Source organism: Sorex araneus, chromosome X (genome assembly GCF_027595985.1).
Source record: "Sorex araneus isolate mSorAra2 chromosome X, mSorAra2.pri, whole genome shotgun sequence".
In the NCBI taxonomy this organism is placed as follows: Eukaryota; Metazoa; Chordata; class Mammalia; order Eulipotyphla; family Soricidae; genus Sorex; species Sorex araneus.
Window position 1 is genome coordinate 64,083,632 of NC_073313.1, and position 15,854 is coordinate 64,099,485.

Consider the following 15,854-nt stretch of genomic DNA (forward strand, 5'->3'; position numbering starts at 1 on the left):
CATTTCTAGCTCTTTAAGAGCATTTCGCAGAAAGGTTGTTCAGGGGTTAGTTTTGTATATGAGTTAGAGTTTGATCTTGCATTCTGCACCAATTAAAGAACTGAGGATTTGGGCCACAGAGATAGTACAGCAGACAAAGTGCTTGCCTTGCACGTTGCTGACCTGGGTTATATCCCCGCAACCCTTATGGTCCCCTGAGCACTGCTAAGAGTGATTCCTGAGAACCACCAAATATGGGGCAAAAGTCAAACAAAAAATAATGTTTTTTTGCTTACTGATGTGACTGTCTTTTTTTTTTTTTTGCAAACCTCCCATATTGTCATATTATTTTTTTGTCGCCGGCTACATTTCCTCTCCAAGATTCAAAACCTTTTTCTTTTTTGCTTACACTTTTCTTCTGTTACATAGATTTGTGTTTTGCTCTGGTGTTTACCATTGTTGCCTTTGTTTATTTGCTTTTGCGCCACAACTGGCAGTACTCAGGGCTTACTCCTGGCTCTGAACTCAGGGATCATTCCTGGCAGGCTTGGTGACCATATGTAGTGCTGAGTATTGAACCCAGGTTGGCTGTGTGCGTGGCAAGTACCCTATCTGCTATACTAAAGCTCTGGCTCCATTGCTTTATAAAAAAATGCCATTCATAACTGGATTTCTTATTTAACCTCTTACTATTTGGTTTGCCTGTTTGCTTTGTCCAATTTCTTTAATATAAACACCTATTGCATTCCACTTTATCTTTCATTCTCTTTCTTTCTCCCAATATTATTTTTATCATTTCTACCTTAGCACAATATATAGTTCTGTGCATTAGCAATCTATCATATCTCTTAACTTTCTCTATCACATCTCTTACTTTCTATCTAGATTGTTTTATTGTGCCCGTCGAGAAGCCTTTAGAAGTTCCCAGTCAGAACTTGATTGAAAGAGGCTTATCACTTATATAGTCTTCCCAAAGAGCTGATGGATTCAGAATTCCCTCAGTTCTTGTATGTTGAAAACTGTTCTTCTATATTCATGAAATGTGAAAGACAGCACAGTTGGTTGTGTCCTGTTTAGTTTATACTTTGAGTTGTCTACCTTTGTCAGTGTTACTCCATTATTATCCTGCTTTGTAAGTTTTTTTTTACAGATTATGCCAATCTAATTGTTATCTAAGTTAATAGATCTTTTTGTCTAGAGACTTTGAGTCTTTTTTTATTTTAAAAATCTAATCGTTTTACCAGGTCAAGTCTTAGAATTGATCATTCTCTGTTAATTTACCTAGGTACTCATGGGTCAATTCAGTTCATTTTTTGTTTCAGGTAAATTTTCTTGTTTTATATAGTTTTCAATATTACCTTAGTTGCAGTACATCACTTTTTCTTCTCTAGAGACTTCAATAATACAAATATTATCCTTTCTTTGCCTCTCTTCCCTTTTAACTACCTTCTCTCTGACCCTTTTCCTCATTTTATATAGCATTTTATTCTCTTATTGTTTTTCTCTGCCTTTGTCAATGTCCCTTTGAAAATTTTTCTTTCAATCTATTTTACCTCCCTTGGGTTCCTTGTAATTATTTCCTCTTTTATGAGAAAAATATGTGCTTTTTCCCCATTTAATTCCAAAATCTATTTAAGTCTCTTTATTCTACTTGTTTTCAGTTTACTTTAGCTTTTGAATTTTTGATTCATGGTAGATTTTTTTTATGCCCTCAAGAGCTTGTTTGAGCATATTTAATTACTTCTGGTGATTGACTTATAGTTTTCTTTTCATAGTTTATGTTTTACCTTGTTTAGTTTCTTGAGACGAGTTGTCCCCAGTTGATATATATGACAGTTTATATCCTGGTTTTCTGGCATACGTTCATAACTTTTCTTTTGTTCTTTTACACATTGTCTTTTTTGGAAGACGCCAGATTTAATGACATAGTTATGAAACTAATTGTTTCCCCTCAAAATTGATACACTGGAACTCGGTTACCATCTGGATATAAGGTCTTTAGAGAAGAAATTTTCTCTACTGAGGTCAAAGGGTAGAGGGTTATAAAGGTCATAAACCTTTTAGACAGAGAGCTGGAACTCTGTGTAAAGGAACTACACAAGGAAGACCACTAAACGCAAAGGCAGGCGAAGTTGACTTCAAACAGGGATGGGAGCCTGCCCAAGGATGTGACCCTTGCTTGATTTTGAAATTAGGCTTTCCAGCCACCAGAACTGAAGGCCATCCCATCTCTGCTCCTGCCATGGCAGTAAAGTGCCCTAGTACAGGTCTCGCAGGGCAGTAGCAACCTGGGAACTTTGTCATAGTGGCTAGGGGGTGGATGCTTTTGGATTTCTGTGTTTATCTTTTGTGTTTCAAGACCTAAAATGTCTCCCTTTCTCATCATATGCTTTGTAATCTCTCAATTGCATCACGGTTGTTTGCCCTTTATTTTTCTCCCTCTGAAAGCTATGTTCTCTAAATTCTAGTCCCTTATATGTCATGCCTGTCAGTTTACATCATGCCTACCCTTTTACCTATGACTTCACCACTTTCAACCACGTGTACCCTTTTAAGTCATACATCACTTGACATTCTTTGACTGAAGTTCAAGTTCCTATCTTCCTAGAAACCTTATTTTTAGTATTTTCAGATGCAGTGTAGACTTCGTCTTTCTGGAAATAGATTTAAAACAAAATTCAGGCCTTTTGCCAATTATATTCCATCTTCCCTGACAATTTTATGTCTGCTTTTGCAGCCGGGAAGACATGGTCATGTCCAGCACACTCAAGAAACTGGTGAATTTTCTCTCTCCAAAAAAAGATAAGAGTAAATTTGGTTAGTCTCTGTCTTCAAGAAGGCTAAATATGTTTTTTGTGTGAATTTGTATTTTGTTTTTGCTGTTGTTGTTGTTAATAATTTGATTTTGACAGCACATATTAGAAGGCAGATATTTATGTTGAAACCATTGTTGTCAGCTGCCTGATGTCTATTTTTACTTTATCTGAATGGGGGACAGCAGTCAACTGTTTTCTGGGCTTACTCCTGGCTCTGTGCTCAGTGATCACTCTTGGTGGCATTCAGGGGACCATACGCTCTTTTGGGGATTAAGCCAGTGTTGATAAGATACAATGCAAGTGCCATACTTACTATACTTTCAGGTCCTTGGCTTATTTTTAATAAAAGAGTGAAGGATTTTTAATTCCAACCAGGAATACTACTAACTTTGCTTTCTTTTGTGCGAGGGAGTAATAAACCACAATATTGTTGCTATAATTCAGTAGAAAAAAAGTGTAAGGATTGAAATCTGGAGTGAAAGGAAATTGGTCAGCAAGGGAAAATTTCAGATTTTAAGTATAAAAGTGAGCCCTAAAGAACATTTTCTACTATAGGACTATTCTTTCAAATATACATTATCAAGCTTCTTTGGCAATCCAAGGAATAGAATTTATGGATACTTGTAAAAAATGTAATAGTTTTTTTTTACCTTTCTGAAATTTTTTATGCACAAGTATCTTGTAGATTAATCAAGAACGTTTTAGTGGTGCTAACTAATATATTATGACTATTAAATGAAACTATAAAATATTTCTTCAATTGAAAACAACATATGGTGTAAGGCAGTCTCATAGGTAAGTGGAAGCTGAAAATTTTCTACAAAGATGGGTGTGTTCTATCATTCTACTATGCTTTAAATTGTGTGTGTTGGGGACCTCATGGTTACAAGAAGGCAACTTAAGAAATTTGGTCTGAATTTCCGCAGGGAGAATGAAAAGGGGAAGTCACCTGCACCCTGTTATCAGGAAACCACAAACATTTCCCCAGGTCCTACAGTAGATTTCCCCTTACTTCTCATCATCCAGAGCTGGTCAAATGCCAAATCTAGTGACAAGTATCTAGTTTTTCCTACACCTATGAGAAGCAATGAAAAAGTTGAAAAAAGCTGTCGAACTTAATCTTTGATAAAGGAGCAAGAAATGTGAAGTGGAACAAGGAAAGCCTATTCAACAAGTAGAAACTGAACAGATACATGCAAAGCAAATGAACTCAGACTTCTGTCTAATGCCAGGCACAAAAGTCAGATCAAAGTGAATAAAGACCTAAATATCAGACCTGAATCCATAAGGTACATGGAGGAAAATGTAGGCAGAACCCTCCATGGCACTGAAGCTAAAATCATGTTTAAGGACAAAGTAGCACTGACCAAGCAAGTGGAAACAAACATAAACAAATGGGAGTACATTAAACTAAGAAACTTCTGCACATCAAAAGAAACAGTGACCAAAATGCAGAGAGCTCACTGGCCGGGAAAAAGTTATTTACCCAATGCCCATCAGATAAGGGGTTAATATCCAAGATATACAAGACATTGTAGAATTGTACAAGAAAAAGCCTCCAACCCCATCAACAAATGGGGAGAATAAATGAACAGAAACTTCCTCAAAAAAGAAATACAAATGGCCAAAAGGCACATGAAAAAATGCTCTACATGACTAATCATCAGGGAGATGCAAATCAAAACTACAATAAGATATGATCTTATACCACAGAGACTGGCAAACATCAAAAAGAACAAGAACAAGCAGTGCTGGAGTGGATGCAGAGAAAATGGGACTCTCTTTCATTGTTGGTGGGAATGCTGACTTGTCCAGCCTTTCTGGAAAACAATATGGGCATTCCTCAAAAATGAAGAAATTGAGCTTCCATATGACCCAGAAATACCACTTCGTGGAATATATCCCGGGAGTGCAAAAAAGACTAGTAGAAATGACATCTGCACCTAGATTTTCAATGCAGCACTGTTAATAATAGCCAGAATCTAAAAACATCATGAGTACCCTAGAAGAGACGACTGGATAAATAAATTTTGGTACATCTACATAATGGAATACTATGCAGTTATTGGGAAAGATGAAAGATGAAGCTGCTAGGAAATTATGAACTATAATTTATAAACTAAATTATAGTTTAATTTGCTTATAAGTGGATGGGCATGGAGAGTATCATGCTAAATGAAATCAGTCAGAGAGGGACACAGAATGACTGCACTCATTTGTGGAATATAAAATAACAAACATGAGACTAACACCCAAGGACAGTAGAGACAAGGGCCAGGGAGATTGCTCCATGATTGGAAGCCTGACTCATGAGCTGGGGGAGAAGGCAGCTGGGATAGGAAAAGGGATCACTAAGTCAATAATAGTCGGAGAGATCGGGATGGAAGATGTGGGCTGAAAGGAGATAAAGGACAAATATGATGGCTTCCAGTATCTGTATTGTGAACCATAATGCCCAAAAGTAGAGAGAGAGTAAGAGAGAAACAATCTGCCATAGAGGCAGGGGTGGACCCAGGGGAGGGTGGTTGGAGGGAATTGGTGGTAGAAAACTTGCACTAGTACAGGGATGGGTGGTCAATCATTTTATGACTAAAACTCAGTCATGAAAGCTTTGTAACTATCTCATGGTGATTCAATTAAAAAAAGGGAAAAAAAGAAAATGGCTTTTGAATTTGCCAAACAACAATATCTCGTACTGCTTCCAAAATAGCTATCACTTAACCAGTTCTAGAAAGACATACTCTGATTTAAGTCCTTCTTAAATAACAGATATTGATAATATAGCTTTAAGACTATAATCAAAGTATGGCATTTCAGAGGTTTCCTCATTCTGGTGTACTTAATCCCAATGACTGAAGGATATATAACAAGCTAGAGTCATATGTCTGGGTGTTTGGAAAGACAGCAGAAGGTGTTTAATGGAAGTATGGGGAGTTTTCATGCAAGGCACAGTATTTAGAGACAGTGTCATTGTTTGACCTAAGTGATTAACAGACTGAAAATGTCACTGTGACATTATGTCACTGAAAATAAGTACAGTAAATTACTTGTTTCCTTTTTGAGTATCACCAATGATAACACAGAGCACACTGCAGGAACTAGGCACTAAATTTTAAAGGTTATTAATGGCTTATAGACCTTCAAAATGAGTGGATTTAAATTGGGGAACAATAGTGCATCCAAATAAAATTTGGAGGCTCAAAGAAGCCAAATGACTTTTCATAAATTAATTACTAACTGAAAAAATTAGTAATGGAAACTTATTAAGGCCTAACTAGATAAATAGAATACTTGACAATCCTCCTCCTATTTTTTCTAATATGCTCCATCTCTATATCTGTTTTGACTTCAGTGTAAACTCTACCAGCTGGCATCCTGGTGGCATATAGGCATTCTACAGTTATTAAACAACAACAAATAATACATTACATATGACATAAAGGTAAACAATCAAGATTTCCTTTGTTCTCTTAGGAGACTAACCATACCATTTCCCAATAATAGAAATCCAGTCCAATTCTCTGGTATTTCAGATTTGTAAAACCCAGTTTGTTCATATAAGAAAACAGAAGGTGAGAGCTATAGTACAGGAGATAAGGTGTTTGCCTTGCATGCTGACAACCTTGGTTTGATCCCTGGAAACACATATGGTCCCCTGAGAACTGCCAGGTATGATCTCTCAGCCAGCACCATGAGTTAAATTCTGAGCACCACTGGCATAGCATCAAAAGAGAACAAAATTTGGAGGTATGTTACTAGTAGTATTATTCTTATGAGACATGACCTTAGAGATAGAAAGTGATTGTCCAAAGCCTCCTGGCCTCTTAATGAGAGAAACTAGGTGTACCCCCAGTTATCCTGAATATCCATGCACTACTAAGTCCACATTTAATTTCCTGCACTGCCTTATTGTGAGGGTTTTTGAAAAGATATGCCTCTAACTTATTAGCTTTTTCATGATGAGTAAACTTGATATTTATTGTGGTCCACCTAGAAGCAGTATTTCAAAGGAATTTATCTAACATCAAATGTTAGTTTAAAATGACACATCGTCATTCATGTGCTGGCTGTTACTCTTATTTATCTGGACATTGACTACAGGGCTCACCATTATTATGGTGAAATCAGAGGCTGATTTTACCAATAGCATAATTGTAATGGTATTTAACTATAAAAGCAAGATTAATTGATGATGCAAAAGAAACCTGTGCCATTTTAGTTATGTGACCAGATAAAGTTGTATAAAACTGACATAGAAAAAAAACAGACTCCACTAAAGGTTTTCTTCTTTCTGAGTAATAATAGCCAAGAGAAACCAAAGCATCTAGCAAAACTGTAAAATCAGCATTAGGCAATGAAAGTCTTCAAATGAGGTACTGCTAAAATGTTCTTTACTGAGAATGTTTTTTTTGAAGTACTATAAAAGACCCAGAAGAAAGAAATAAGAATGAATTTAAGAAAAGTTTACAACTAACATCAGTTTCCAAGTTTCTCTTGAATAAGCATGACCTTATTGTATTTGAAACCTATAAACTTTTACAAAACATGAAGTTTACTTTCCAAGAAAAAGTCTTCTTTGAAGCTTAATGAGTTACTAGGACAAGACAGAGCATCTTCTGACCACTGTTACTTCTAGTGGACAGAGTCACGTTTCTGTGATTTTAAAAAAGCAGTTTGAGGATCAGAAGACTAAGATTAATGGACTGAGTGTATAGTCTGCATGCAGGAGGCCTGGGTTTGACTGCTGGCACCACGAGTCATCAGAGGATGATCAGAGTGAACTTCAAAGCATAGTCAATAGCAGTCCCTGACCATTGTGGGATATGGCCCAAAAACAACAACACAAAAAGGAGCCTTAAAAAAGGTATTTAAAATTTTCAAACATGCCTGAAGAATGCTTTGCTACGTGCACCATGAGTAGCAATGGCTTCTGTAGTTCTCTGTAATCACAGTTTATTCAAAGAGAAACCACTCGTGGCATCTACTAAAATGTTTATTTTCACTTGCCCTCAAAATGACAATTTTCAATGAATTTTACTCAAATCCCTCTACTCAACAGCCATTTTTTTAAAAAAAATTGAAAATACGCACAACAATGAGTAGCACAGGGAAAATAAAAAAAAAATGGAGGCCAATTGGATTATTTGGTCTTTTATCTTCACACTGTTTTGACTGTTCCAAAGATTGGTCTTGTTACTCTTTCAACATCAATTATGTCAGTTTTGTAATAACACTATATGGAAACTATACATATTTCTTTACTAACTCTCTTCATATGGGCAAGAGTTAACACCCTGTGGAAATTACAACCAATTCCTGATAAAGGGAATATCAATGATAAAGGGAAGAAAAATTGACACAGAAAACTCAAAATGTCTAATATGCTCAAATATGTTTTAATTTGTTTTGCAAATGTGGTGTCTTAGCTTAGAACTTTTTCTCTTTTATATTTTCCGACTTTTAATTTTTGTTTCACATTTTAATGTAATCTATATTTCCAGAAAATAGAATAACTCCATTCAATGAGAAGATATCATCTCTGAGAGAAGGCTGAATGTGGTTATGAAAAGCTTATATAAAAATTAGAAAATTAATGTGTGCAATTTGCATGCAGGTTAAGGTCCATGTGGAAAAATCAAGAGTTGAGCCCATTATTCATACTTAGAAAGCCAGAGTTATTCCCATTTAATCTGTGCCTTCATATCTGTGTAGAGTCTAATCGCCCACAGAGAGCACAAAGAACTGTTTCTCTGTGTATTTTGCCTATGATCATTCATACCTAAAAGTGTCACATCCTACTAAGAAGCAAAGTGAAACCAAAAGAGTCAAGAAAAACTGTACTATTAGAATTAGGATATGAAAGCCCTCAGCTGAATACTGCTTAAAGGTATATCAGTGAAGATTTAAATAAGCTCAGATAGAATTCCAAACATAGAAAATAAGATTTAATACTCTTTGCATAAATAGGAGAGATTTTTCAAAATAAAGACACATCATGTATTATGTGTGTTCTGTGTGAAATTTTAATTCTATGGAAACTTGGTGGGGATAAAGCAAAATCGACTCATATATGGCTCTCCTCCAATGGCAATTTTAATAGCAAACAGCCCAAATCCAAGACATTTGGGCCCTCAAATGTTGTACTCCATCCTCGCCTGGTCTTATCACCATGGAATTGCCTTCATTTTCACCTCGGTATGCTATCGTGAAATTTCTTCAGGCCGGTTGTGGGTCTCTTTCAATGAACTTTTTGAGCTACAAAGTATATGCGCTTTAGTATGTAAAATGATCTGAAGACATTCCAAGAAGGCACAGCATACATTGGAGGTAGACAGAGGTATGGCAGAATAACCTATAGAGATAAAAATCAATTAGAGTCACTGTTCAAATAAGAAGGGAGCACAAGATTTAGCTGCCAAAACAATTCCAGGCTTAAGGGTTTAAGGTATCTTTGCTCCAGTGACACACCAATCTTTGGATTAAGCCTTCTTTCAAAAACAGTACCCAAGATGTTCTCGGAGATTTCTTGTCACTGAGCGCCTGATGCCTGACATATTTATTTCATACAGTAAGAAATAACACCATGTGAAAATAGCTCGAATGAGTGTTATCTAGCTCCTTTCCTGGCAATGAAATTACCCTGCCTTGTTTTGTTCTGGGAAGGCTGCCAGGTGAGCATTGAAAGACTCGCAGGGCTGAAGTGACCGCCCAGTCTGCAAGGCTCATTCTGAAACAGAAAATGGTTCTGCTCAAGTTCTTGGCAGATACGGGGGCTCAGCAAATGGTCTAGACCTAGACCATCCTTTCCATCACTGGACAGAGACCAACGTGGTGGTCCAACTTCACAATGATCAGATTCCCACGGTCCTTAGAGGCCTTAAGACTCACAGACCTGGTTGGAAGTGGGCCCTGTCACTGGCTAACCTTGAGGCTCTTGGCGAGCTACATCACCTTGCTCAGCTTCACTCAGCTCTAAAGTGAGGTTGGAAAAAAAACCATCCACTCGTTATTTCGGTGACTGAGAAACATATGTGTCTCAGCTGTGAATGTCAGGCCTTAAACACAGGCATGCAAAACATGTGGCTTATTTGAGTATAAATCAGATGAACTCTCTGGTCCCCATTCTGTGAGGTGGCAGACACCTGGTCTCAGTCAGTTCAGGGGCTGTCTCCTCCCTGACCTCTGGGATTCCCAGGTCAAGTGTGCTGTTTGGGCAGAGGCTGGGAGCTCGCCACATCCTCCCACACTGGCACTTTCACACGCATTCATCCCTCTTTCTTGGCCCTGTGAGGTTGCCTCTGTCTTTGGCCCTGACGCACCCCCATCTGATTTTCCTCTGTCATGACTCGTGAGCCCTATGAGCTTGAGCGAAATCGCATTGAGGTTCGCCCCTGCCCCATCTACCACCGGAAGGAGCACACATCACATTTGTGTTTGGAACCCTAGAACCTACAGAAAGCACCGTAAATCCTTCCTCTTCCTGTCCCCTAATCTCAGAGTCAGGGATCAGGGAGTCTGTTTCTCGTGGAAATACTTATGTATTGCCCTGGTTCTTGTTATTTTTTCTTTCACCTAATAACAACCAGCACAAACACACTGATTGCTATTTTGGACTTCACACTTTTGAAATATCCCCGAAGTAACCAAAGAAGGAAGGAGCTGCTGTCATTCTCAGTTTGCAGATGGGGAAACAGGTGCCATGAAGTTAAGGGCCTTGATCAAGCCCATGTTTCTAAAACCCAGGTAATGCGGGATTGAGACTGGGCCTCCTCCTTCCAGGTCCCCAGTTTTCCAGCAGCTTGGCAGTCACACCCATAAACTGCTCCTGGCACCATGTAATCTTATCAATGGTCAAGATCCAGAGACTCTAAACTAAAGCTCCCAGAAGAGAGCGACACAGAATTTTCTGGAGCACCCGGTCACATTCGCGGCCGCACTACCTATTATACTCTAGCCCATTTACTTACAAAAGTAGCACACATTTATTTGGTTTTAACATACTTGCTTGTATTTTCTTATATACGGGCTTAAATGGCTACAGAATGAAATACAACAACCTTCACACACTTCCCTCTTATTGTGGTGGGAAGGTGCCCGGTGGTGGGATAGGTGTTTGAATATTATCTGTAATGAACTATTGTGAAACACTTTATGAAAATAAGATATATAAAAATTGCTAAATAAATAAATAAAGATCATGCTTCTAGTATGCGGCATCTTTGGGCCTTGCAATCCCGTGGTCTATGTCTATGCTCATGTTCAGTGCCTTGGAGACCGTTTATCAGGGACTGTGGAGTGAATGAGGGAAAACTGCTCTTGAAATTTGATGTTAAGAAGTGTGTCTCTCATTTCTTTCTCCTTTTTGTGGTAGGAATCTTTACCTGTACTGAGGGAAAGAACTGGATAGTAGTAGAAGACATTCTTTTTAAGACATCCTTTAAAAAAAATTTTTTTAAATGAATCACTGTGGGGTACAGTTACAGACTTACAAACTTTTGTGCTTACGTTTCAGTCATACAATGATTGAGTACCCATACCTTCACCAGTGCCCATTCTCCACCACCAATGATCCTGGTATCCCTCCCACCACTCCCACGCCCCCACGCCCCACCTCGCCTCTGTGGCAGGGCATTCCCTTTTGCTCTCTCTCTCGTTATGTGTGTTGTGGTTTGCAGTAGAGGTATTGAATTGCCATCATTCAGTCTGTAGTCTACTTTCAGCACACATCCCCATCCCAAGCGAGTCACCAAGTACCCCATACTTGGTGGTCCCTGCTCTACCTGAGCTGCCTTTTCCCCCTGCATGTGAGGCTGGCTTCCAAACTGTGGAACAATCCTCCCCGTATTCATCTCTACTATTCTTGGGTGTAAGTCTCTCATTTTGTTTCTTTATATTCCACAAATGAGTGCAATTTTTCTATGTCTGTCCCTTCCCTCTCTTTCTGCCTCATTTCACTTAACATGATACTCTCCATATACATCCACTTATACGCAAATTTCATGACTTCATCCATTCTTGCAGCTACATAGTATTCCTTTGTGTAGATGTACCAATGTTAATGAACAGAAAGTTTCTCAAAGAAGAAATCCGAATGGCCAAAAGGAACATGAAAAAATGCTCTTCATCATTAATCACCCCCGAGATGCAGATCAAAACAACAATGAAATATCATTTCACACCACAGAGACTGGCCCACATCTAAAAGAACAAAAGCAACTGGTGTTGGCATGGATGTGGTGAGAAAAGGACTCTCCTTCACTGTTGGTGGGAATGCCGACGGGTCCAACCCTTTTGGAAAACAGTATGGACGATCCTCAAAAAATTAGAAATTGAGCTCCCATTTGACCCAGCAATATATTCTGGGAATATATCCTGGAGATGCAAAAAATGTAGTAGAAATGACATTTGCACTTGCATGTTCATTGCAGCACTGTTTACAATAGCCAGAATTTGGAAAAAACCCCTAATGCCCAAGAGCAGATGACTGGTACATTACATTCTTATCTGTTTGTACTTGGGGTTAGGACTCTAGATCACCTCACAGGCATCATTACTCCAGACATTTAATGCACAGAGAAGAGGGACTCTTAAAATGTTAGTTCTATCATATTTAAACCAAAATTGTCTTTACACAAAGAAGTCTCTGTTTTTCATGGCAGGTTTAAATATTCATATTCAATTTTTTAATTATGATGTTCATCTTGCCTTTGAGAGTTTGTCTTTTTGTTAAAGAAAACACAGAGCTGATGACCCCACCACTATACTATCACATTTTATTATAAGCTTAGAAAATTTGAGAGACAAAAAGATGCTGTATTTTCTGAGTCTCATCAGTTGATTAGATCTCCAACTCTACAAACATGAAGTTCTGCTCATAGTACACCTTCAAAACTAATAAAAAGGTAAGATGACAAATAAGGTACTTGTACCTGCCAGATGCTTCACTAAATAGCCACACATGTCAGTCCATTTCTTTCTGTGTGCTCCTATGGCCTTGGATGGCATTTGTTATCTCCAAGGTCTCAGGGTTCATGTCCTCTTCTTTGAAGTCTTGGATTATATGCTCCTCTCTTCCTAGAATAACCCCAGAATGGCAATTAGGTGTTTAGAAAATTCCTTTTGATAGAGAGATATGGTGCTTACATTACACATCTCAGCTGAGTAGTTGATAGGCTGAAGCCCATATTTTACATCTCTTTATTTGAGTAATTTTATTAGCATGCCATAGATGACTGATTAGTGTGTTCTCAGGTCCTTAATGAATTGCAAATTATTGACATCTTGGAGAGCCCTCGCAGTTAAAGTGAAGTGATGACTTTTAGAGCTTAAAAGAAAAACAGAATGCTACAACCAGCTAGAAATGCAGACACACACCTCTGCCAACCCACCATTACAATTCTATGTCTCTCAAATGGAGATTAAATGCAGTGCCAAAATGTGTCATCTGGTGTTGCATTTTTGTAATGTGGACAAATGTCGACAAAATTCATGTGGAGGCTCAAAATTCTAACTATTTATGAATTAAAATTAAGTTTCAGTTTCACCATATTCAGAAGTCTAAATTGCTAAGGCTGCATCCACTTGCCTTTTAGCAAAACAGGAGCAACTTCTTTCTGCAATCACTAAAAAGGAGCAAGTGCCCTCCTTGAGAATCTGTGCACACCAGCTTCCGTGCTACATGCTCTATGTGTTCTGTGTCTTGGTTAGCACCACACATCATGTGTCTTGGTAAGTACCATATATCAGAAGTTATAGAAGTAGCACTGTCATCCTGTTGTTCATTGATTTGATCGAGCGGGCACCAGTAACATCTCCATTGTGAGACTTGTTGTTACTGTTTGTGGCATTTCAAATACGCCACGGGTAGCTTGCCAGGCTCTGCCATGCGAGCCAAATACTCTCAGTAGCTTGCTGGGCTCTCTGAAAGGGATGGAGGAATTGAACCTGGGTTGTTCACATGCAAGGCAAATGCCCTACCCACTGTGCTGAAGTAGAATAGAAAAATTTCAGTTTCTCTACAACTGAGGCAGTTCCTATATTTCAATCTTATAGATTCAGTCACAAAGTTAGCTAAAACAAAATGCTTCTACATTGCCTGCTAAATGTGCATGCTACACATGTCAGCTTGGATCAATCTACGTCCATTCTCATCTACATAAGTTTCCCCTCTGGACCTTTGTACCCTCAGGAAGTAGAACAAACAAAAACTTGCCTGTATTCAGTACACTACAAGTTGGACTGCTACTACTTACTTAATAGAATGTAAGTGATCATTATAGATTCCGAATTCCTGCCGATTGACTATCTAGTACTGTGATTTACATTCACATTTTAATTTGAAAATCATAACCATATGCATGCGTGTGAAGTAGTTTCAATTAAGTGAGTTTGAACTAACAGGTAGAGTATTTCACGTATTTCACAGTTGATGGCTGTATCTCTGAGGGAGCACCTGGTTAGAGCACACTTCCCCACCACAGGAAAAATTGGGCTAGATGGGCAAAATAGCCATGCAAGGAGCATTAGAGAAAATAAGCTTTTAAGAAGGTTCTAGTGTAGAGTAGGTATGCATGTCATTTTATTCTAAGAAAGTAGCTCTGTAAATCCTTGGAGAAAAGCTGATATAGAGAAACATTGCAAACAAGCCGTGTACTTTATCATTAATTATATGGTAAATATTGATTGAAGATCTTGATTTGATCTCTTATGGAGTCATTGTGTTCACAGTAGCCACTTTCAATTTTTTTCTCAAGCTTCCAACCCTTTATACTCTTACTGACAGTAGTTTAAACTTTCCTCTTATCCAACTCAGAATTCATCTGTTTTACTAATCTATTATATCATCTATCTCCTTTGTAATCATTCTATTTATTTAAAATTCCACCTTACTCATTGCTACTTATTCTTTAACTTTATTCTTAGTATGGTTTTATAGTCTCAGCATACTACTGAGATTTTTCTTTACTGCTTTATATTCCAAAGCTGTTTTTTAAACTTAGACCTCACTTTCTCTTTGAATCAAGAATTTCTAAATTTAGGAATAAAATGACATGCTTTACAGAGTTACAGGAAATTTCTATATGCTTCTGAAAATTTATGTTTGTATATATGCAACTGTGCCTTCATTTGCGTGAAAAGGTCTATTACTTGCATCTGATTTTAAAGTACTACTTCATCCTGAAGAAAATTTTAACAACTCCTGGTCTAGGTGCCTTTCTTAGGCAATTTTATTATGTTCAAAATTTAGATCACCTCCCAAATCTAAATCTGTCTTGCCCCCTAATCTTTGACCTGTAAGTCTAGCTAAATCTTGATGTTTCCCTGACGTATACAACAGTTTAAGATGTAGTAAATATACCCTCAATGGGAACCCAGAGAAGTCACTAACTCACTTTAACAGTCTTCCTTCTCAGGTGCCCATAGGTACCTCTATACACAATAAGAAGAGAATGTCATTATCTTGCATATTCTATGAGTAAATGACTTAGCAATGGATGGTACCTGTGTGGGCATGCATATGTGCATATGCATGTGTGTTGACTTTTCAAAGACCCTTCCCGTTATGCCAGATATGATACAGGCTGAGCGTTAAGCATCTTGCTCTAGTTAGAAAGTTTTTTATATTCTCTATCTTTGTACGTTTAACATTATTAATCCATCCATAAGGCCTCTACTCCAATCATCTTCTTACCAATATAGCCTATGTACAACCTATTTGTTCCTTCCTCTACATACTTATTCACCATAGTTGACTTAATAGAACCTCTGACTCCTCAAACATATTTCAATCCATTACTCTCCCACACAAGTTCTAATTCTACTTATAATTTATTTTATTCATACCCGGTACTGCTCAAGGTTTATTCCTGACTCTTTGCTCAGGGATTATGCTTTGCGGGGCTCAGGAAACCATATGGGGTCCCAGGATCAAACCCAGGTCGGCTACCTATAAGACAATCACCTTACTTACTCCTATCTCTCCAGCCCCTACTTCTACTTTTTCTACAAACATTCTTTAGTCATTTCTATTGAAGCTCCCCATCTCCCTTTGCTAAAAAA